This window comes from Mobula hypostoma, chromosome 6 (assembly GCF_963921235.1).
Source record: "Mobula hypostoma chromosome 6, sMobHyp1.1, whole genome shotgun sequence".
In the NCBI taxonomy this organism is placed as follows: domain Eukaryota; kingdom Metazoa; phylum Chordata; class Chondrichthyes; order Myliobatiformes; family Myliobatidae; genus Mobula; species Mobula hypostoma.
The window spans coordinates 33012479-33037745 of NC_086102.1; the positions used below are offsets into that span (position 1 = coordinate 33012479).

Genomic DNA, 25267 nt, shown 5'->3' on the forward strand with positions numbered 1-25267 from the left:
GATGCTTTGCTGCATGCGTGAGTGCTCGGTGGAGGGTGCTGATGCCTCTTTTGCTGGTGGGAGAGGGGGTCGTTGCTTTGCTGCTGCTTATCCGTGGGGGGGAGCTGGGAGGGCACTTTGGGGTTCTAACATTTAACTGTCATTCATTCTTTGGGGCACTCCTCTGTTTTTGTGGATGGTTGCGAAGAAAAAGAATTTCAGGTTGTATATTGTATACATTTCTCTTGACATTAAATGTACCTTTGAAAAATTTGAATTATGAAAAAGGTATTATTCAAGATAGAGGCAGGAAATTTTTTCCACTGGTAACAATCTAGCTTGTGCTAATATTATTTTGTGACTGTATGTGCTGTGTGTGATTATAAGTACTATGTTTTACACCTTGGCCCCAGAGGAGCAAAGTTTTGTTTAGGTGTATAAATAGAGATGGTTGAATGACAATAACCTTAAACAAAACTGAGACTAGAACTAGGAGATATTGTTTGCACTACGATACAAACTGCACCATGGTAGTGTAGTAATTAGCACCACGCTATTACAGCTCAGAGTATCAGAGTTCAAAGTTCAAACGTGGCTTCATTTGTATGTCCTCCCCAAGGAATGTGTGAGTTTTCCCCAGGTGCTCCCGTTTCCTCCTCCAGTCCAAACATGTACCGGCTGGGTTAATTGGTCATTGGAAATTCTCCCATGATTAGGTCAGGGTTCAATTAGGGTTGCTGGGGTGACTCTGTGAACCCAGCTCCTAGGACATGCTCCTTTTTTATTACTACCATCAGAGAGAAGGGTCAGGAGCCTAAAGATATTTTAGAAACAGCTTTTTTCCCTCTGCCATCAGATTTTTGAATGGTCAATGAACACAACCTGACTATTTTTGCTCTCATTTTACATTACTTATTTAATTAATTTTTTTTAACATTTCTTTCTTATTGTAATTTATGGTGATTTTTTATGTATTGCTGTCATAAAACCAAATATTTAATGACTTATGTCTGAAATATTAAACTTGATTGTAATTCGAATTCTGACTTTCATATAAGTATTCCTGGAATCAAGTAACAAAGCTTATGGAGATATTTGACTTGGAGGTCTATTTCAAATACTGCAGAGTTACTGGGAAAAAATTATTGAGAGTTAAATAGGCTCTTCCTTTCTGCATTCTATTTTGACCTGACATTTTTGACTTGAATATGCAGGCTAGTATGGGCGCCATGGTAGCATAGCGGTTAGTGTTACTGCTCGGGCTGTCGCAGTTCAGAGTTCAGTTCCGACATCATCTCTAAGAAGTCTATACAACCCCCCCCCCCGTGGAATTTATGGGTTTTCTCTGGGTCCTCTGGTTTCCTCCCGCAGTCTAAAGACGTCCCAGTTAATAGGTTAATTGATCATTGTAAGTTGTCCCATGATTAGGCTTGGGTTAAATCAGAGGATTGCTGGGTGGTGTGGTTTGAGGGGTAGGAAGGGCTTACTTTGTGCGGCGTCTTTAAATAAATAAAACAAAACATTGTCAGACTTGATGTTTCGGAGCTGAAACCAGATATAGATGGACAGCAGAGCAGGCCATTGAGTAATCTGTCATTATTTCAGTACAAATTGTGAAAAGAATGATTATAAAATTCCTAATGCTATAAACAATCAGAATAAAGCTCCCTTTTCTTATTGAAAAGTTAAATATGCTCATGTATATTTGATAATGGAGCAAGTATCTAACTGATGCTTCTCCCTGTCCTCATTGTACCTAGCACAGTACAACACAGGAACAGGCCTTTGGCCCACAGGGTTGCTTACTTAGTGTTAACAAGAATTCATTTATTTTTGACAGTAATTTACAGTATGTAGCCATGTTCTTAATTCCTTTGGTATGTATCAGTTTTTACTAGCAATATGTGTTTTAATTGTATGAATATACAGTATATATGTAGAAGGGATGAAGGAAACATTGACCCTTTTCCTCTCTCCATAGACAATACCTGACCACTGACCATCCCTGACCATTCTCCCTTTTAATTTTATTAGTGTACTATGCAACATATACAGTATACTGCGGAATTTGTTTATGAAGGAAAAATCCAAGACTTCGTCCTTCCCTTTGGTCTTTCAGACTGAAGAACCTTTCTTAAAAAAAGCCACACTCAGGTTGGAGGAACAACACCTTATATTCCGTCTGGGTAGCCTCCAACCTGATGGCATGAACATTGACTTCTCTAACTTCCGCTAGGCCCCACCTCCCCCTCCTACCCCATCTGTTACTCATTTTTATGCACACATTCTTTCTCTCACTCTCCTTTTTCTCCCTCTGTCCCTCTGAATATACCTCTTGCCCATCCTCTGGGTCACCCCCCCCCCCGTCTTTCTTCCCGGACCTCCTGTCCCATGATCCTCTCGTATCCCCTTTTGCCAATCACCTGTCCAGCTCTCGGCTCTATCCCTCCCCCTCCTGTCTTCTCCTATCATTTTGCATCTCCCCCTCCCCCTCCAGCTTTCAAATCCCTTACTCACTCTTCCTTCAGTTAGTCCTGACGAAGGGTCTCGGCCTGAAACGTCGACTGCACCTCTTCCTAGAGATGCTGCTTGGCCTGCTGCGTTCACCAGCAACTTTGATGTGTGTTGCTTAAAGTATTGCCTTTTGAGTTGCAATAGATAATTAAAAATACCTGCTATTCATTTTATTGTTTTTCATTTATAAAAGAAGCATGTCTGAACAGTCCTCTTAAAGTTGAGATTGGAAGTGTGGTTGTTAACTCAACTTGTGTTTATAAGGCTTTTGGTACAAGTAGGCAAGAGCAGCAATTGTATTTGCTGAGAAACTGTTAGGACATAGACAGCTGGACTCCAGTATATTTATGAAATGTGCACACGTATCACATTTATAATGTTTTCTCGATACTTAAGATCGGTTGAAGATGTACCATTCTACAAAATGAAGTTGTTATACTACATTATCAAAGCAGTAATTGTGATGATAAGACTGCAGTGCATTAAATGGTGTCAGCAGAAGAGAGGCCTAGGTGTCAAATATGTTGGAGTCTATGAGTATTGTGTGAATTTTTGTACTAACCAATTTCCCCCGGGATCAATAAAGTATGACTATGACTGACTATTTGTATTTGAGACGAGCCTTTTCCAGGTGGAGGTGCAGAAATGATTAGGATTAGTGTAGGATCCAGGGTACTACGTTACTGATGCAAATGGATGGGTGCGTGTTCTGAGGAATCCTCTGTAGTGGACAGACAGCTGAATTCCTCTGGATACTGGCTTGATGAGAACCAGAAGTACATCTCTAGCAATGCTTGTGCTCACCTGCTGAATGCTGTTTAAATGCCTTTCTGCTGACCTCAAACTCCCACAGGGACCTGAACCAGAGTAGCTAAATTGCCACAATCATGACACCACTGTTAGGATTTTGACAATCCTATCTCTAACTTTTGACAATTGAACCATAGATATAAATATCAGTCTGTTAAATAGCTTAAGAATTTTTCTCATAATATTTATTTATTCGTCAATAATACTTACTAATCTTTATAAATATTTGTTGCATTTTTTCCATTGTGGTATTAAATTGAAATCCAGATCATTGTTATGTGAATACACTCAAATATTCCATAGTGGTTTGCACAAGCTTAAAGTGATTTAGAAAAATAATCAAAAGTTTATTTAAATCCTTCTAATAAGTTACAATTAATTGTTTCTTAATGCTGTGAGTTATATTTAGATGAATGCCATTTTTTAATTTAGTGAAGCATAAACTTGGAACACATTCTATTTTTGGTGAAGCTTATTAAATTAGTTCTTGGCCTTTTAAAAAGATTTTAGTGGACTGATCCTTGTGAATCAGACATTCCTCTTGAATTACATCAGTGCTCATGCAACATGATTGATGTTATAAGGTTAGCGGGGTGACATAGTGACTAAAGCCAAGTTTACCTGACAATTGTTTGTTCCACCATGCTCCTCTGCTTAACATCTGAGTGTAAGGAAGCAATATGTTTTCTTAGACATCTGTATGATAAATCACATATATTCTTTCTGTGCACTCCTGACTTCAAAGTTTACCCCCTTTCACAGTGTAGCTAGGTGCCACAAAAAATGTACAATGCCACTGCTGGTCTCGCATTACCTGTACTGCCTTGTCTGAAAAATGGTAAGTTATTGCCCTTAGGTGCTTACTGTATCTTAATATGATCCATTCAATTTAAGTATTAAAGCTAGATTATACTTTAAAAAAAGATGGACTGTTTTAAAACACAATCTCCCTCTTTTGCATCGGGTTGTTTACTGCAGGATTTTCAGCTTCCCTGCTTTGCACAGTAAAACATTTATGAAACATTCCTGTCTGGGTTTTAATTGAATGTGTAAATGCTGTGAAACTTCCACATTTAATTTAAAACATACCATACAAGTTGCCAACAGGAATCATGGTGTGTGTGTGTAAATATGTGACTTATTTGACAGTTTTGGATGTTTCCCTGCATTGCTTTATTCACGTTCATCAGTTTGGCTTTTTTCCGTTCTGGAAATCCATTTGAACTGAAGGTTTGCTACACATTTGGCTCCTGGATTTGCTGCTTGTACAGTACAAAATACTTCCACCTGAGAAAGTACAATCATCCTATTCTTCATCATCACTGCATATCTTTCAAGAGAACATTCAACATATCCAATAATAGAGTCCCAAAATCTAGAGTTATAAAAGGAGTATAAAATGTTGACAGCAGTTTGCAAAATACAATATTCATGGAAGGCTCAGCATAAAAATGAGCAAGTATGTGCTTTGCAAATTTCTAGTGTCACATATCTGAGCACTACCATTGGAGGAATTTATTATTTCTGCTCTGATTTTGGGGGTTATAATAACAATGATCACCAAAATCAGCATATGCTTTCATTAAACGAGGGAAATTGGCAGTAAATTTGGAACTCTTGCACACATGTAGCTTAATGTGGAAATTGCATAGCTAGTATCGGTAATTCAGCTACCTCAACAGCTTGCTCTGTTTGTAATCAACCATGAAATCAGAGAAACCTCAGTTCAAACTTAAGAGATGAGACAAACCCTGTTCAGACCAAGGCTGTAGCTGAATGTTCTTTGCATAAGCTAAAGGGAGTATGCAGAGGCAGGTTTTTGGGAATGAGGATAAAGAAGATTGCGAATGCGGAACCTGGTGGAACAAAAATGAACAAAATGCTCGAAGAACTCAGTGGGTGAAGCAGCATCTATGGAGGGAAAAGGTGAATATTAACTTTTTGGGTCAAAGCTCAGGATCAGGACTGAGAGAGGAGAGAAAGATTGTCAGTACAGTAAGAGCGTGGAATGGGGCAGAGGCTGATAACAAAATGGAGCAAGGATGATGGGTACATGGAACCAGGTGAGGGTGGGGTAGGAGAGCAGCTGATAGGTATAGATTAAACCAGATGGGGGAGGAGAATGGGAGTGGTGAAAATAGGGAAAAGAAATCTAAGTGAACAGGTGAATGTGTGTGGAAGAAGAACACGAGGTTGGGTTGTATGCTATCAAAACGGAATATATTGTTACAATTTGTGTTTGGTCTCTGCACAGCAATGGAGAAGACTGAGATCAGATAGAATGGCATGGGAGTGGGAAGGAGAATTAAAGTACCATGCAATGGAAGCTTGAGATGGCCATGCAGTCAATGTGTGATGCTCTGCAAAATGATAATCTGTGCTTGGTTTCTTCAGTGTAGGGAAGACCACAGCACGAATGCAGTAGATCAGGTTCAAAGTTAAAAGTAACATTTATTATCAGAGTACATACATGTCACCACATAGAACCCTGAGATTCTTTTTCTGTGCGCATACTTAGCAAATCTATAGGACAGTAACTATAAACAGGAACAAACTGTGCAAATGCAGACATAAGTAAATAGCAACAAATAATGAGCATAATATAACAAGACAAAAGAGTCCTTAAATGAGTGTACTTATCCCCTTTCCCCTTTAGTTCAAGAGCCTGATGGTTGAGGGATAGTAACTATTCTTGAACCTGGTGGAGCAAGTCCTGAGGCACCTGTACCTTCTACCTGATGACAGCAGTGAGAAAAAAGCATGGCCTGGATGGTGAGGATCTTTGACGATGGATGCTTCTTTCCTATGGCAGTGTTTCATGTAGATGTACTCAATGGTTGAGAGGGTTTTACCCGTGATGTACTGGGCCGAACCCATTACGTTTTGTAGGATTCTCTGCTCAAAGGCATTGGTGTTCCCATACCCCGCTGTAATGCAGCCAGTCAGCACACATTGCACCATGCATCTGCAGAAGTTTGCCAAGGTTTTTGATGACATGCCAAATCTCCACAGACTCCTGAGGAAGTAGAGGTGCTGTTGTGCTTTCTTTGCAATTATATTTATATGATGGGTCTAGGACTGGTCTTCTGAGATACTGACACCCAGAAATTTAAAGTTGCTGACCCTCTCCAACTCTGATCCTCTAATAATTACTGGCTCGTGGACCTCTGGTTTCCCTCTCGTGAAGTCTATCAGTTCCTTGGTCTTACTGATATTGAGTGAGAGGTTATTGTTATTACACCACTCAGCCAAATTTTCAGTCTGCCTCCTGTATGCTGTTTCATCACCAGCTTTGATAGGGCCCACAAGTGTGGTGTGATCAGCCAATTTGTATATGGTGTTGGAGCTGTACCTAGTCACATGGTCATAGGCATAAAGAAAGTAGAGCAGGGTGCTAAGCACACATTCCTGCAGTACTCCTATGCTGATGGAGATTGTGGATGTAGGTAAATTTCTGCCTAACTTGGAAGGACTGTTTAGATCTTTGGATGGGGTGAACGGACAGGTTATATTGCTGCTGTGGCACATGCTAACGCACCTTCTATCACTTGGTTGACAATTGAGAGTAGACTAGTCATTGTAGACTAGAGAAAAAGATGATATATTATTGCTGCACGATCAATGCTATCTACTTGACTGCTTCAATCTGTTTCATCGTGGCACTGACAAGACAATTGGTATATTCCTTCAAGTTTGCAGCACTGCATAAATTGCATATGACACATTGGACTCAGATAACCTGTTTTACCTTGTACAATCAGATCCTCTTTCTCCATCATCCCTCCATCTTTAGAACATACTGTATCACTCAGATAGTCATGCCTTCAGATGTAAAGGCTACACTCTCTGGCATTGTCTCCTCAGACCATTTTACTCCTCCTTCCCCCTTTTAAAGCACGTTAAAATTTACCTAGGACAAAGATTTGGCATAACATTTGATCTTTCCTTTTGTTTGACTGTGAATATTTTTGTCATCCTCTATCTGCTCATACAAGCCAGTTTTTTTGTTAATAATTGAGATTAGTTTTATTTGTCACATGTATTTGAAACATTGAAACATACAGTGAAATGCAATTATTTGTGTCAAAGATTAACACAGTCCAGGATGACCTGAAGGCAGCCTGCAAATGTCGCCATGCGTCTAGTGCAAACATAGCATGCTCACAACTTACTAACTTTAACTGGAACATCAGAGGAAACTGGTGGAAACTCACATGGTCACAGGGAGTATATACAAACTCCTTGCAGGCTGCAGCAGGAATTAAACCCTGATCTTTATGCTAACTGCTATGCCACAGTACCAAGCTGTTGCTGTGTGTTGCAGCTTTTGCTTTTCAACAGCAGTGTAGAAAAACATAAAGCAGTAATGAGAAGGGCATTGCACCACTTGCATTTCACAGGATAGCTTTTAAAAATTTTAAATGGGTTGCTAATGAAAGTGGTTGCCCTTGATAATTATGAATTGTCCACTTGATTTGCTTTCTATTAGAAGTGAAAGTTGAGAAAAGATTAATATCATGCTGAAGGGCATAATAACCGTAAATACAGTGGATTCCAGTTAATTGGCCCAATTAAGCGGCTGCCCCGATTAGTCGAAGTTTCATGGAAATGGTTAAAAAGGTATAAAAATTTAAAAATAATTTTAACTAAGTAACAAATTCTGTAGTTAAGTGAAATACAAAACAAATTAGAACAGTACCAATACTACTGCAGTACTATAAAATGGTGCAATAGTTCCTAATAGTTATTGATGGAGGAATTAATCTAGATTACACTGTCATGTCCTTTTGATTGAATAAATGAATAAACACCTAGTATAGATAATGGACTGCCTTCATACAATGCTATTGATGATCACATCCTTCAAATCTTCATTTTCATTGTAACATTTGAAGATGATTGTTGATACCTTCAAATACTTTGTAGTTCTTTTTGAAGTAGTGAAATAGTTTCCTTTTCATTCCTGGCTGTTTCTGGCATCTCCAAGCCTGAATGCTTGAAACCAAACAGTTCCAAATTGTCTTACTGCTTATATTTCACCAGTTATCACTGCCAAAGATCACTGGTTTTTGAATACAAGCACACTTAACTGACACTATTTAAAAACTGTTCACTCTAAGCACAGTGTAGTGTCTAATAGCCACACAGGTGCCACATGTCTAACCTGTTTGGCAACAGTCACTTGCACCAATTAAGTGGCATAGTATACCAAATAAACAAAAGAAATCTCGGCTATTTTTGTGATTAGTTTTTGTTCTTTAAGAGTTGTCCCAAGTAAGTGGCTGTCCTGATTAACCAATGGCCCAATTAACCAGAGTCCACTGTAGTTAATGTAACATAAGTTGCTCCACCAGAACAAAAACAAAATTCCCGTGTCTAAAACTGTGAAAATTTACTACACCCCAAATCTTGATGTATACCCGGAAACTGCTTATATTTGAAATTTATTTATGAAAACTTTTACTCAGATAACTACGCGGAGAATTCTGGAGAGTTGATCTGCACATCCATCTGCCAGCACTTTGTGGAAAAGCTAGCAATGGACTTGCTATTGGAACTCTTGTCAGAATGTCAAACTTATATTTAACTGATTTAGATTTTGTGTAAATGAGTATCCTGAAATATAATCACTGTCTAGCTGAGTGATTAGATGTTTCAAATTCTTATGTTAGGCTAATTACTGGCTTGTTCAAGAACTAAAGGCTATCTTTTGTTTTTGACCAGTGTTGAAACAGCACTCTACTCTGCATAGAGTTATGGAGTATCTGATGCAATAGAGAGGAAAGTTTATCTGCGAAAGATGTGTATATTTTAAATATTATTGCAGTTAAAATTTCTGCCAAATTTCCACTGTTTATATACACACTTTATTTTAGGAAATCCTTTATACTGCCATGGTTACTTAATGCATAAATGAGAAAATATGTTTATTTATTACATGCCAGTTTATTGCACAACTTTGGAAATCTTTAATTGGGCCCTATAGTCCTGTGTAATATCTGAACTGTGGTATGTTTTAGCAAACCTCATTTCTTTTGTAGTGATTATGTCCATTTTATTTTGAAATTTAAAAAAATTACTGGCATTGAGATAATATATTAACATACCCACAAATTGTTATAATCGTTGCATCTTCTTTTTATTCAACATAATGAATTCTTGTGGGATGAAGTAAAGCTGAAGTAACCCAATTGGAATGGTCTGAAGTTGTTAGTGGAGTAACAGGAATGTGAAGATTGCATGTTCCGACGCTTCCCGGCTTAAGTTGGGTTATGATTTGTTGTATAGGTGATTATAAAATTGCTGTTTTTTTACAAACATGCTTAATTCATTATGATTTGAATGGCATAATAAGATGAAAATAGCTTATGATGTAATACTGTATTATTTTGCTAGAAGATGTGGTTTATCTCATTCAAAACTTTGCCATTTTTAAAAATGCCATGTTACAATTAATTTCTACCTGTATGCTTTCTGGTCTTGGATAGTCTAGATGGAATCGAATGATATAGAAATCCCAATGATTATGTTAATTTAGGGGTTAGTAGTATTGAACAAGAAATTGAAAACTTGTCATAATGATATGGAAATTCCCATGAATACATTTGTTTATGTTAATATAGGGTTAAGTCGTATTGTTTCAAAATTGAAAACTTATGATAATGGTCTTTTTCATCTCAGTAAGTGGCACAAAATTCCTACTAAGAGGACAATTGACAGTAAAGGCTAAAATAGAATAGGCATCCAACTATTTATGTAAGATCTGAGATCAAAGTCCGTGAATTACTGGGAATAAACATCACTTCCAGAAGTACTCATGAAGCAGAGTATCATAGAGTTGAAAAGCACAGATTCTGGCTCTTCCGTGACTGACCATGGAACCTATCCCTTATATTTAGTCAACACACATCAAAGTTGCTGGTGAACGCAGCAGGCCAAGCAGCATCTATAGGAAGAGGCGCAGTCGACGTTTCAGGCTGAGACCCTTCGTCCTGACGAAGGGTCTCAGCCTGAAACGTCGACTGCGCCTCTTCCTATAGATGCTGCTTGGCCTGCTGCGTTCACCAGCAACTTTGATGTGTGTTGCTTGAATTTCCAGCATCTGCAGAATTCCTGTTGTTTGCCTTATATTTAGTTCAAGCTTTGTATACTAAATCTTGGATTTGAAACTTCTCTTTTGGGTCATAGTTCCTCCAGTAGTGTGTTTATTGCAGCAGATTTTAGCATCTCCATTTTCAGTGAGGTTGCATTCAAAAATGTCTGTAAAGCAGCAAAGGCTGAACATTATTTATAGTGTTCAGCACACCTAACTATAATAGTAATTTCAACAGGCAGTATCACATGTTAAGTCACTTAGCATTCAGGATGAAGTAGTCAATTGAATTCAAAATTGGCTTAGCAGAAGAAGCCAGAGATCTTGCCTTCAGGAAAGATATTAATAATGCTGAGAAACTTTACAAGTATGTTGCCAGGACTTAAGGACCTGAGTTATAATAAAAGGCTGAATAACCTAGGACTTTATTCCCTGGAACGCAGGAAAATGAGGCGAAAGCTTAGAGGTAGACAAATCCATGAAGGGTATAGATAGAGTGAATGCATGCAGACTCTTTTCCCTCAGGTTGGGTGAGACTGGAAGTAGAGGTTATAGATTTAGAGTGAAAGGTGAAATATTTAAGAAAAACTTCTTCACTCAGAGTGTGCTGCGACTGTGCAATGAGTTGCCAGTGGAAGTGCAAGCTGTGGATCAATTGTAACATTTAAAAATAGTTTGTGTAGTTACATGGATGAGACGGGGCTATGGTCTAGGTGCAGCTAGTTGAGACTATGCAGAGGACCATGCCAGTATTGACCAGGTGGGCTGATGGGCCTGTTTCTGTGCTGTAGTATTCTCCAACCATGAGGGAACAAACCACCAACAACAAACAGCCCAGCACCTTTCATTCTGCCAAATGGAAAGGCTATTCACCTGTCCCAACAACTTCAGGAGTTAACTGCTAATGTACTGTCTATGCCTCTTGCTTATCTTCCCCTATTTGTAACAATGTCCAAGGCACATTAACTTCTCAGATTGTCATCCACCAAGTTTGTTCCCTGAGCTTTTTGCTGGAATTCAGAAAGTTATCAACTGCTAGTAGAATACAAGGATATGGAGTTGCCAGAGCATTCTTTAATTCACTTGAAGAAAGGTGTCTCACATAATGATAGAAACAAGGCAGAACATTGACATTCTGCATTTTAAGCTAAAAGGCATGAAGACTCTTGATGCTGCCTAGAAGAAACAAACCAGCAGCTACACCAACAGCCAGAATCGATGCAATACTATGCTTCACAATTTCTAAGAAATTCAAAGGATATTAGCCAGTAGGGAAGGCAAATCTGCTTTCAAGAATTTCAGTTTCTCAGGAATTTCATACAATAGGCAAGGTTTTTCAAACCCTTATGCCCAAACACGAGCTCTTATGCCTTCCAGCTCCCAATGACATACAACGTCTTTGAAAGCCCGTTATACAGACTGAAGTCCAACCTAAAAGCAGCAGTGACATATTAACAGAAGGTTTTTGCACATGAAGAAGTTGCACCTGATCTCTCACATTATGATCATAAGACATAGGAGCAGAATTAGGCTATTCCATCGTGGCTTATTTATTATCTTGCTCAACCCCATTCTCCTGCCTCTTCACCGTAACCTTGGACATCTTAACTAATGAGGAACTTATCACTAGTATTCTGCTGCCTCTTTCCCGTAATATTTGATGCCCATATTAATCAAGAACCTGTCACCAGTTTCAGTTTGGTTGGATTCCAGGAAAAATCGAAGACAGGATCTTTGCTCGTGATCTATGATTATGGCACAGCTCTTGAAACACTCCAAAACAAATTTCTTTGCATAAGCAAACAAATAATCCGACAGCTAATTAATTTTATGATCAGCAAGCATCAGTGCTATATACAATTTGAAATCAAATTAGCCTTCCATGCACAATCAACAAATAATAGATGCAAGAGAAGCCCTACCACTGGCTCCTGTCAACATAGACTTCTGACATTTCTCCTGAAGCTCCCAGTTGTCTTGTCTCTTTGCACATGATAGTGACTTGGCCTTGGCTTGCCAGGCTAAAGAAGTTCAGGACATTGATTTATTGAATGTCCTGAGGTTCTTTCAGAATATCTATATATTCTTTTTCAGGAAATGGAGCTACAGCCTAATGTTGTCCTGTTTCAGTCTTCCATCTGAATAGTCTGAAAAGTCTGTAACTTCCCACTCACCAGCAATTCAACATCATAATATTCTGGGACCACACTTGATCATAAGCTGACTTATCACATCACTTACATGATATAAAAGCTAGCTTTAAAAATAAGTATATCTCACATGAAAGCTGTGGGATACTGTCTGGGGCATCAGAGCCAACACACCAAACACTGCTTCATGTGTCTGTCCACTAGCAGCGTACTACTGCTTGACCCGGCTCAGGAGCTACCACAGATGAGTAGGTAGTCAGCTCTGGGAAGTCACAAGGATCCTTTCTGACCCTTCCTTCTGTAGGCCACACTGAACATCCTGATGTCCAGAGGCAAACCACCTTGAAGCAGTCCAATTAATAGTAGATCTTGATGGAATCACACATAACAGGTTCAAAACTCCACTGTCTTTGAAAGAACATACTGGAAAAGAAACAAACTAAGAGTGAGCTTGGAGTAGGTTAAACAATTGGCACAACATCATGGACTGAGGGGCCTTTTCTGTGCTGTGCTGTGCTGTTCTGTGCTCTCTGTTCTAATCACAGTCCCACTACTTGGTGAGACATCAACAAACATCACCATTCTCACCCAACTTTCCAAATAAAATCTGAGCAATCATTAACTACTTGAAGACTGGGCACCTGTTCCACAAGTAAAAATTGAGGAATAGCATAATTTCTGTCTATGGCCACCCAAATTATACCATTGTTAGCGTACTAAATTCCAACCCTGGGAGACGTTCTTGCAGCATCACAACTAATTACACTGCCTCACTTACTGGCATTGCTAGCCTTTATGCCAAGCCATGATTGCTTCTCATGCCACACTGGGATTGCTGATTAGTGAGATTGTGTGACTCCCAAGTTCTCCACAATCAGCTGATAGTCAGCTTCTTTCCTGAAATTCATGCTGGGGGTGGGGGTGGGGGTGGGCTGGGGTTCTCAAGTAAAATAGGCTGATAGGTAGACGACTGCCAACAACTGGTAAATGCAGCTGTGTAGAGATTCCAAGCCACTAACATTTTTGCCAAAATGAATAGTGAAAGGAAGAGTGAAAAATCTTTCATGCACTTATTTCCTGTTGTATTACTCAGTGTTAATTTCTTGTCTTCAATAATAGGATATAAAAGTATTTAAAAGAAGTTTCAAGAAAGGTGATCTGGAAATAAATGAATGGAATGGAATTATTAAAGCTTTAGGTATTTGGCCATCACATCACAAACACAATTGTACCAATAGTTCCCAGGAATGTTACCATTTTCACATCAAGTTTCCCTTGAGCAATAACTTCACAATGAATGCATTTCTGTATTGTATTATTGTATTAAGTTGCCACTATCACCACACAAATGAGCCATCCAGCCTTTGTCAATGCAATTTCTTCCATTGAAGATTCATACCCTGATACTGTTTCTCAATTCTTTCCCCAAAATATCTCTACATTCTAGATTTTCAAGTAATTTTTAAATTGATGTTTGAAGTATTTTCCAGTCTCCTTCTCATTAGTTACTTAGAGAAAAGTATTCTCTACATTTCTGTTCTTTGTGTCACCTGTGCCCTTGAGGAGAAATAAATGTATTTCCTTCCACTTTGAATAAATATGCATCTGTGTACAAATATTTATTTTATTAACTTCAAGCAGAATTAACTTTTTTTTAAGAAAAGCATCAAATAGTGCATTCCAAAATACATCCCTACAAAGGTGGTAAAAACAACTTCAAAGTTCTTTTCCAAGTTGAATTGAAATATATGCTTTAAAAAGGAAGAAGCTGCAGAGTGGGCAGTCAAAGAGCATGGCGTGGGTCTGCTTGAATAGTGTTGGATAAAAAGCTAAGACAGATGTACACTGAACAGCCCCTTTCTACATTGCATCATTTTATGATTCCAGTTAAAATGAAATCAACCCTGCTTAGCAATAGTTAAGTGCCAATTACATTACAGTAGTTACTACATAACAGAAGTATATCATAGGCTGTGATGTTCTTTGGGATGTTCAGAACTTGAGAAATGTACTAGAGATTTTATTTTTTAGCATGATGTTCTGCTTAAAATAGTTCTGGAGCAACCTTTGTTACTAGCCAGGTTCAAATATGATTTAAAGCTGCTGCAAATTTAGGAAATAGCTCCTATTTACTGAGTTGCTGTTGATCTTCTTAAAAAATTCAATATTCTGCAAGTAATAAACTGTGGAAACAAAAGACTTTGTTTCAGTGCTGATGTGGTATGTGTTCTGCTCTGTCCCATATTGAAAGGATTTATTTTGTATTTGGAGGGGTAATGAGTTAAAGAGGTTGTTTCAAGTGTGCTGTCAACCTGCTTACACGTTTATAAATCCTGATGTCATCCCCTACCAATTAAAGTGATGCATTCCATATGTAGGACCTCATCTTTCTAAGTCAATGGCCTCACATACCCAGAAGGATAGTTATCTCCAAGACAGACTGCTGGAGAAATTAAAGGCAAGTTTGCTTTGCACAACATTACATTTTTGAATGTACTAAACTTTGGTAAAGTGAAGATTCATGAAATATGGTACAGGGACAGGGTCCTTTTATAAAATTAAATAAATAATCAATTTTATTTCTGTTGGTAATTTTGATTATTTATACCTTTTAGGTAGTAAGTACAGGAAAGATTAAGTGTGCCCCTATCTCAAAACACAATTCAACACTGTTCTTGCAAACTATTATTTCCATTTGTTTTCACTTTCCTCAGTTTGTAGATGTACCGTTCTCTCCATTTTCACCTAGATCTGCAATGACTATTGTACTGAAGTGCTTCAGTTAAATTGTGGTGCTTTCCTGAAAAACATTTGCCTAGTCTCTTACTCTTCAAACTCCATGCAGTCTTTGACGCCTTGATCACTTCATCCTCTTTTAACTTTGAAACATCACACAACACTGTCCTTTTAAATTCTCATCCCAGATAATTATTGTCCAAGTCGGTGCATTTTCACCATCTGTTTTAAACTATTTAAGCACTGGGAAGGCTGTAGTCCCTGTTAGAAACTTTGTGCCTTTGCCATCAATTCAGTGCCTCTCATTGAACTCTTGCCCAGGTGTGGACATCATTTGTTTGTGCCCCAGCATGCAGTTTAACTTGATCTTCATTATGATTATTTATGTCAGTCCAAATGGCAGAATTTTTTGGGAAATGCAGTTCCCCAAACTGTTCTAAAGATAAGCTTGAAAGCATAAAATTTCAGTGCATACATAAGGTAGACTCAAGCTGCCAGTCTTTGCCCAAACAAGTACATTTTATTCCACTTGCGAAAAACAAATTATACTGTATAACTAACGATCTCATCCCAGATCTATCTGGATAATTCATTGTCTGAATTAAAATAATTATTATTAATCCCAATAAAAATGTAGTATGCAAAATTAGACAGAGGTGTAATAGAATCTATCAACATTTCGGGATCTTTTTTGTCCAAAGATTCTGCTAACTATCAAATCTATTCAATTAAAACAATTTAGAATTCAGAAGGAAACTACTTTAACTGTGATAACAATTACCTGGAAGAATCCCACGTCAATCCCACTTCTGCTACCAAAGCCCTCTCTCTAGTCCCCTTTAAACCTACATTAGTCTTTATCTCACCCTTTTTCTGTGGCAAAATGTTCAATGCTGTGTACACAAAGCCTGTTTTAAACCTCCTCTTAAAGTCTCGTCATTGGTTCTTGGACCAGAAAAAGAACATGTTCCCATAAGACCATTAGACATTCTGAAAGCCCCTCAAGTCTCCACTGGTCCTCATTTGTGGAAACATTCTAGTTTATGCTGGCAATCTGTTGCATTACAGGGGGAGTACTGTTCTGTAAGAGACATTGCTTTTCAAATAAGATATTGTACCAAAGCCAAGTCTGCTCACTGAACACTATTTTGAAGATAGTGGGAACATTATTGAGCCAATATGTGTCTATCATTTAACATTGGTCAAGAGTTTATCATCATGATCAAATTGTTGCTCAGTTTGGTCATCATAACTGCTACACTTATACTTTGCAAAATACTTCATCAATTGTTAAAACACATTGGAATACCCAGAGGCTGGGAGGTGCAATACGACTGCAAGTCCTTTGTCTTTTTGAGTACCTTCGAAGTGTCAATATAAGCAGTTGTTTCCTTACCTTGATACTGGTCTACCACTGCATGCTTTCTATGGTCCCAAGGCCTTTGTATATTGGGGCATCCAAAACTGCACATTTGGAAAAATGGTCAATTGGCCAAGGTAGTTGAAGGGCTGCCTGAGATTAAATTGAAATTTACTGCTCAGCTGTGAATGAAATTTGGCTTCAGACTGCTTCTAAGAATACATTGGTTGTGGTTCAGCTGCTTGAAGAAGCCTGCTATGGATAAAGGAAATTTTTTATGAATAATGTGCATTAAGAGTAATCTAGTGTCTGTTGAAGAACTCTATGTACCTGTTTTCATAGTGTAATATTTAAATTTACCATTTTGAATACTTGAGCTTCTGTGAATAGATGAACAAAAAGAGGAAGCCTTGCATTATTGAATCGTGCACCTTGACCTCGAGTTTCCCGAAATTCTATGAAATGTAGTCACTGTCCTAATATAGAAGCGTAATTGCCAATTGCCACACAGCAAGCTTCTGCAGACAATAATGTGATAATGACCAGATAATCTGTTGATGATATAAATGGAAATTGCTGGAAACATTAGACAGGTCAGGTAATATCTGGAAAGAGAAACACTACTTCAGGTCAAAGGGTCTTCAACTGGAAACTTCGTTTCTTCTACCATAAGTGCTGCCTAACTTACTGAATGTTTCCAGCATGATTTTATGTTAGATTTCTAGCATCTGCAGTTTTTAATTTTTAATCTGTTTATAGATGTTGGCTGAAGGATAAATACTATCATGAGATAATTGCCCCACACTTCTTTAAAATAGTAACAAGGACTCTTGCATCCACCTTAGTGTCCTAACACAGCCTTGTTTTATCATTCAGTCATGGTAGTCAGCCACAGAAATATTATTTGGCACTTCAGGGAAATGCCTAACATGGAAGAGATGTCTAGCAGTTTTAAACACAGATTTAATCTGTGTAAATTAAGAGAACTATTCTGGGGGGAATTTATATTGGGAGGATATCTATGCCAAATGCCTTTGGACATTCAAAACTAGAGTAGATGATTGAGGTATAAGGTCAGGGAGCTTTGAAAAAAAATGATAGAAGAGGCAGATGCTTATAGGCAGATTTTAGACATATAGAGGAAACAAAGTACATACTTTGAAGGATCGTTCATCACCACAGGTACTTAATTAGCCTAAACCACACTTCCTGAAAGTGCAATCCAGATGCTGAGCACAATCAATATGTTAAGGGAAAAAGCCCTCCTAATTCATATCCCAAGTTTAACATTCACAAATGTGGATCAGTCCTTCCCAATCTAGTTGCCCTTTCATATCTGATATTATTGTTTCAGGTTACTTTCTCTAATCTATTAATGTTATCAGGTTTCTAAAGGGCTCCCTCTGATCCTAAAATGCTATGTTGCTTTTCAATAAAGAAAGCAAGCAAGATGCTTTCTGAGTAATAGTAAAAAATCTGAAGATAAAACTATTCATTTCTTTCCTTCCTTTAAGCCCCTGGGTTAATTTAATTATGACAAAATCAACTTATTATGTGGCTGAAGAGTCTTGGGTTAATACATTGGGCATCCGGATTTTGTCACTTTGTCACTTTGTCACTTCACTTCCTGAAAAATGTTCCTGAATTCTTATATGACTTCTTGTTCTTGTGGACTGTTCAGTAAAGCATCTACCTAACGTCCACAAGATCTGAATTTCAGAATTAGTTTTTTATTTTCTGTTCTGGAGCATCATAAATTTAATTTCTCTGCATTACATCAGTGAATGCTCTTCAAAAGTTACTGAATTGGGTACAAAACATTTGGAACAATCTGAGTGTTTTAGGTATGCTTTCTTGTTACTGATGAGGGTTTGGCTTCCCAAAGATAACTAAAATACAAATATCTCTTTGCTCCTCTGAATATAATTTTCTCTAATCACTAGTGCATTATTAAACATATATTTAAATACCAAAGACAAAATTAACCCACAATTCTTTAAGTGCCAAAAAAATACATGGAGCAATTTTTAGGCTCGATGTTTATCTACATAATTTAATTTTACTGGAGTCTGCCATTTGTGCCTTGGGGAATTTTCTGGCCTTTGCTGTAATTGTTTGTGATCATATCAGGTTAATTTTAAGCTTAATCTTTTTACTGCTGTTATCATTAAGCAACAAGAGCAGTTGTTTTGGATTAGGGTCAATTTGTTATACATGAGATAGAACTTCCATCAAACTATTTACTATTTTATTTGTTGCAGACTGTAAAACTTGCAAGGCAAATTATTTCTGTCTGCAGGTAATATGGTCAGCAATTTGTAATAAAGTTCAAAAAAATTCAAAATGCCCAGTGAATTTATTGGTATCTGAACTAATAGTTCAAGTCTGTCACATCTGCATTGTCATACCTAGACTGGTAACAATTGTTTCCAATTTTTTAAAATATTCTTCAGTACTTTTCCCGAGATTTTAAGTTTTATTTTCAAATTTTTTATTTTTTGTGTTTTATGACCTGTATATTTTTCATATTTTGCACAGTATTCTAGCTACATCTACTGGCAGGAATTGAATATTGTGACAGTAATAGGGGTTCACTGAAATACATGGAAAGGCCTTGTTTCACTCAGTCCCACTCTACCACCCACCCGGAACTTTTTTTCAAAGTTCATTGACAACAGCATTGATATTGCTTCCTCCATTCACACAGATAACAAAAATCCCATCACTTCTGTTACCAATTTCCACGCTGCTCTTCATTTTACATCATCCAACCCTCACCCTTCCCTTCCCTTCTGGATTTCCCTGATTACAAGGGTACGTCCAGCATTCTTCCATTGGTTTTAGGTCTCAGTACCAGCTCTGCATTTCACTTCTTTTACGTGTTCTTTTTGTTTGTTTTGTCTCTTGCCCTGATCATAAATAGCAAAATCACCATGGCCACCCTGACTTCTTCCAATTGGAGACACCCCCTTTGTTGTGTACGTCCCACCCCCATCCATATTGCAACTTACAATTAACGTGCTTCTCATTTTCCAGTTCTGATATAAGTTTTTAAATCGGAAGCTTTAACTGAGAGCATAACGTCCCACACTGGCACTCAGGAATATCACTGTACTAACCATCATAGCAATTTAACTAATCACATGGTGTGTATCTCACTAAAACTCTGCCTCTTTGCATGTCTGCCTTCATATCTCTTAAACACTACTGTTGTATCTGGTTCTCTTTTTCTTTCCACAGATGTTGTTGGCTTAATGATTGCTTCGGGCATTTTCTGTTTATATTCAGTAAAATAATTTGGATTGACAAATATATAAATTTTAATATATTGTCTCCCTGAATGATAATTTATGTATCATGTTAAAAATCTATAAATGTTCCATCAGTATAATGCTGTATCAACATAATGTGCTTTTGCACTTGATGTTTAGTAATCAAAAGATGAATTGCCTGGATTTTTATGTACACCCCTATATGGTGACAGAAGTATGATGAATTTGTTATGGCAATGTGACTGAGTAAATCTATAGGCTTAGTAATTTGCAATTCCTAGAGAAATGTTAAGTACTTCTGTTCATTTGTTTTCCCTTTCGATCTTCTGTTCTATCTAATAAAGCAAAAATGTCTTAAAATATGAGGAAGAAACAAAAATACTTTTTGGCCCACAGGCATCTTAATGTCAACTTGATAATATTAGAAACAAATTGCCCATCTGGTCTCTTGGAGGTGCAATGCTTTATGTAATGTGAATTCTTAGATAATGTGGAAGTGATAAAGGGTATTCATTAATAATCACTTTTTTAACGGTTTTAATGGTTAGGTTTCCGTAATTCGGAGTAAATGGATTCCAAAGCTCCAAATGCACTCAGTGAGTACATTCTCCGTGGAGAATGTTTTTCAGTTCTCTCATTCTTGAAGTTGAAATAATGTTAATAGCCAGGTTATTAGGTACATAACTGGAACTCGGTGTGGTCTTCTGCTGCTTTAAGCTTCAATGTGTTGTGCGTTCAGAGTTACTCTTCTGCATGCCACTGTTGTAACACTCGGCTGCTTGATTTACTGTCACCTTCCTGTCAACTTGAACCAGTCTAGCCGTTCTCCTCTGATCTCTCTCATTAGCAAGGTTTCTTCGCCCGCAGAACTGCCGCTTACTGGATTTTTTTTTTGTTTTTCACACCATTCTCTGAACTCTAGAGACTGCCATGCGTGAAAATCCCAGAAGATCAGCAGTTACTGAGATACTCAGACCACCCCATATGGCACCAACAATCATTCCACAGTCAAAGTCACTTAGCTCACATTTCTTTCCCATGCTGATGTTTGGTCTGAACCACAACCGAACCTCTTGGTCGTGTCTGCATCTCTTTTTTTTAGGCAGTGAGTCGCTGCTCCATAATTGACTGATTAGATATTTGCATTAATGAGCAGATGTACAGGTGTACCTAATAAAGTGGCCATTGAGTGTATTTACCAAATTATAGGTACCTATTCAAGAGGAAGTAATTAAAATAGCACAAATAACCCCCATAAAAGGAAAATGTTAGAATATCACCAATTACTTATTTAGGAAAGAAAAATTACATGAGAGTGGCAATTCAGAGTTAATTGTTAATTTGTCAGAAACATATGTTTCATGCGTTTTTAAATATTTTTTAATCTTTTTAATCAAAAAAGGTTTAATATTACTAGATGTTTTAGCGAATATCTGCATTATATTCCCAAGATCACTTACCATCTATTCTACTTGTATTAGAAATAAACAAGCTGCATCCTATCATATGCAGCACAGTCTTCAGCTTTGCTACTTTCTCCCTAGCCATACTAATTCTGAGAGCTGGAATGCTCTTGCATAATATATTGAATGTGTTTGGTTTCCTATCTACAAAGTAGCTTTTAAATGTATTAATCAAGACTGTACATCTTTCAATAAATATTCATGGGAACAATAACAATTTGTATGAACAATTTGAAAAAGCTAATTCTGTTGTGCATGGGTTGACCATCCTTTGCATTTGACCTTCTGGTTTAAGATGATGCTGGTGGATCTCAGTGACTTCTGGCTGGTGGCTGATGAAACAAGGAACACAGCTAAATACCACCAGACTAGACTTGCCCAGGCATCGTCATTGAAGAAGATGGCAGAGTTTGTCATTGAAACCTAGGTTATAATCAATACCTTTACCTGGCTTGAAGCCCAAGAAGAGTTTATCAATTTCCCCCGGGATCAATAAAGTACAACTACTACTACTACTACTATTCGTCACATACGTTGGGAAAGCACTAGATCCTTTTTTTAACTGAATACTTTGTTACTCACTCTTCTTATGGCAAATGATTATCGCATCCAGCAGTCTGTAACTTCGCCCTGGACTTGAACTTGGAGGCAATTTGATGTAGCAGAACTGAGGCAAGGCAAGGCAGCGGGCCCATTGCTGAGAGTGAGGAAGACCAAGGTCCAACTGATTTAAGCGCTGGGCTGAATTGGAAAAGTTGGGTAAAGGTCGAACTGAGGCAGCAGGGTCCAGACGCCACAGCATACCGAAGCAGCTGAACCTGATGTTTGGATGATAATTTATGTGCCGAGCGAGATTAAAAAGGACAGGGTGTCTGGGCCTGAGGCAAGGGAGGGGCCAATTCAGTTCAGCTTGCAGCTCTGTGACGTATACTCGGCTCTGCACTGAACTATGGATGTCAGACTCTCTTTGTGGATTACAGTTCAGAACGGTCGTTTTTCTTACAGGTTCTTCTGGGTTTCTTAGTTTCCTGACTGTATTAGGAGACTAATCTCAATGTTGTATAATGTATACATACTTCGATAATAAATGTACTTTGAACATTAAACCAAGGTTACATCCAACCCTTAAAAAGGAGGAGGAAAAAAGTCTTCATTATTATTCAAAAAGCAGGAACTAAACCTGAAGTTTGGCCTAATATTGTTCTTCGGATGACATTGCACCAAACTATTGGTTTCTGCAAAACATTGCTGCTCACAACTTATTTGTCCAGTTGAATGGTGAAAAAAGTTAGGAAAAACTTAGTACGTATGTCCTGAGGTTTTGAAAAATGTTATACAAGAAGTAAGCGTTATTGTTTAAATTCAAACTCTTGCCTATACACCTTATCTGTGCTTCTCATAATATTCTATACATACTTCTGTCAGATTGCCCCATCAGCCCTGAGACTCAAGATAACAATTCACACTTGCCCAGCCTTTCCTTTTTTGTGAGTAGTCTCTAATCCAGGCAACATCCTGGTGAACTTCTTGTGCACCCCCTCTGAAGTCTCAACGCCTTTCCTGTAATGCAGAAACCGGAGGTACACACAATATTTTAAATGTTGTGACCAAACTTCCGTAAAGCTGCTTAGATACCTTCCCAACGTTTATACTCAACACCTCAACTGATGAAAACAAATATGCCATCGCATTTTTTACCTCCATATCTATTTTGTTGCCACCTTCTTCAATGCACTCATACAAAATAACTTGGTCAAAATAGAGAACCATTCACTTCCTATTTGATAATGACATGTGGTGGCATATTGTAGGTGTCAACTGTAGAAAAAAAACAGGGAAAGAAGTTTAGTTAATGCATTGAACAGGCATCATTATATTTGGAAGTGTAGCATTAGTATGATAAATTGCTTTTTAAAATATATCAAGACTTATTTGACTGTCTGCATATAATAGTATTCTGTAAAGCCTGGATCCAAAAGTATGCAGCACTGTTCCCTGTGTTTTAATTAATATTATAATTGTATTACACTTGCCGATTTTGTATAAACCTTAGTTATTTACAAAATGACGTACATGGTGTTCACAACAAACTATCCAATTATTCAAAATTGGATTTGCTGCCAATATCACACCAATTTTCACTTATTATTTGGGCTTATAGATCATCAGATCCTGGAAGTTTATGAAAAAATCTGATTTTAGGTTCATGATAATTACATGCAATCCTACTGATTGTCTGGAGTCTGAGGAGCGCTTAATAGAAGCATACATTCAGCTGCCCCTGACTAAAATATCAAGCATTTGTATTAAACCTTCAGAAGAAAATATGTGTCTTGAACGGCTATTTTGCAGAGTGTTAAATAATGTGAGTAATATCTCTAGCAAATTCTTTGCAGAAGGAGCAGAACTCAGATATATAGACTGTGAAGGTTTTGTTCATTTGCACTCTCCACACCTACGATGTTTCAGCTGGTGCACCTCTTTACAACCTAAATAGAGATGCTTAAAGAGTCACACAGCGGTACAGCTCAATGTAGGCCACCACATCTATGCTGACCTTTTCGCTCATCCATACAAATCCAATTTGCTCACACTAGTTCTGTATTCTTTCATCACTTACCTATTTAAGTATTTGGCTCAATGCTTCTTAAACATAATAATTGTACCTGATTCCATCACTTTTTCTGATTGCACATTTAAGTTTTCAATCTCCCTGTGTAAAAATCTTAACGCCAGATCCTCTTTAGATCTCTTTCCTCTACCTTTAATCTTATACCATCTTGTTTTTGATACCCCTACGAAGGGAGTAAGATTTGACTATCCATCTTATCTATACTTCTCATAATCTTATGTACATCTGCCAGGTCACCCCTCTGCTTCCTTCGCTCTGGGAAAACAAGCTCAGCCTAATCAATTTCCCTTTAAGTAAAGTCCTCCAATCTAGAGAATTGCAATCACCAGTGTAATCACATTATGTGCAGTAACTACAGAATCTCTAGCTCTTTTCGCTTCAAGAATAATTGAAGACAATACATATAGTGGGTACTTCGTTGATAATAAAGGTCAGAGAAAACAGTTCTGCAATTCTTTAAATAGGAGGAAAGGAATAAAACTGAAATTACCAGATGGAAGATGGGGAGAAAATGAATGCTGGAAATGTGAGAGGCTGACTAGAATGGCGTTTTGTGGAATTCATTGTTACTTTTGAAAGGCTGTAATATGTCTTTCAGAAGTGGAAGCTACTACTGCTCAAGCTTGCACTGAAGTTTGTTGCAACAGTGTACGATGTCAAACACAGAAATCAGATCGAGAATGAGGTAGTGACTTACAGTGAATGACAACTGGAAGCTCAACTTTGTGATTGCGGTCTGAGCCAGAGGTGTTCTGTTGGACAATTATCATTTGGTTTCCTTCATTTAGAGACGATCACTGTTACATACTTCATGGAGATCTTGTGACTTTCTTGTGAGAATGATGTAATGGTCTTTTGGAGGTCACCTGATGTAATTTTCCTGCCGATGTGAGGTCACGTGATGACATGTTCACCACGGGTATAAAAGGGAAGACCCCTTATAACGCAGTTAGTTGTCAGGAAGGGGAGCCAGTAGAACATGTAGTTTTGTGTTGCAAGAAGTATGGGATACAGAGAGAGATGATGAGAACTAAATTAAGGGAGTTGGGGGTGTAGGAATTCACATTAAAAGGGTTTCTGGGCATGGGTGAGAGAGCACAAGTCCAGGTATTTTTAGCGTTTTTAAGGGGTACAGGGGTTTTTTTTATAGGATATGACGGATAAACAGGAATAGGGTACTAGGATGGTCAAAGATGGGAGGGTGAAGTGTAGGTGTGTGTGTGTGTGCGTGTGTGTGTGTGCGTGCGCGATTGGGTGA

At 37.9% G+C, this 25267-nt stretch overlaps 2 protein-coding genes across 4 annotated transcripts in view; one reads left to right on the top strand and one right to left on the bottom strand.

The window, feature by feature from the left end:
* The window catches only part of filip1l (filamin A interacting protein 1-like), a 215418-nt gene that overhangs the window by 162749 nt on the left and 27402 nt on the right, over window positions 1–25267 (bottom strand). The window contains exon 2 of one of the 2 annotated variants that reach the window (XM_063050515.1): window positions 3925–3964. The exons of the other annotated variant lie outside the window; for it this stretch is intronic. The gene's annotated coding sequence lies outside the window, so the exon portion shown is untranslated. The remainder of the gene's footprint in view (window positions 1–3924; window positions 3965–25267) is intronic. 2 annotated transcript variants of the gene reach the window in all.
* cmss1 (cms1 ribosomal small subunit homolog) overlaps window positions 1–25267 on the top strand; it is a 129695-nt gene that overhangs the window by 13431 nt on the left and 90997 nt on the right. The gene's annotated exons all lie outside the window — the stretch shown is intronic.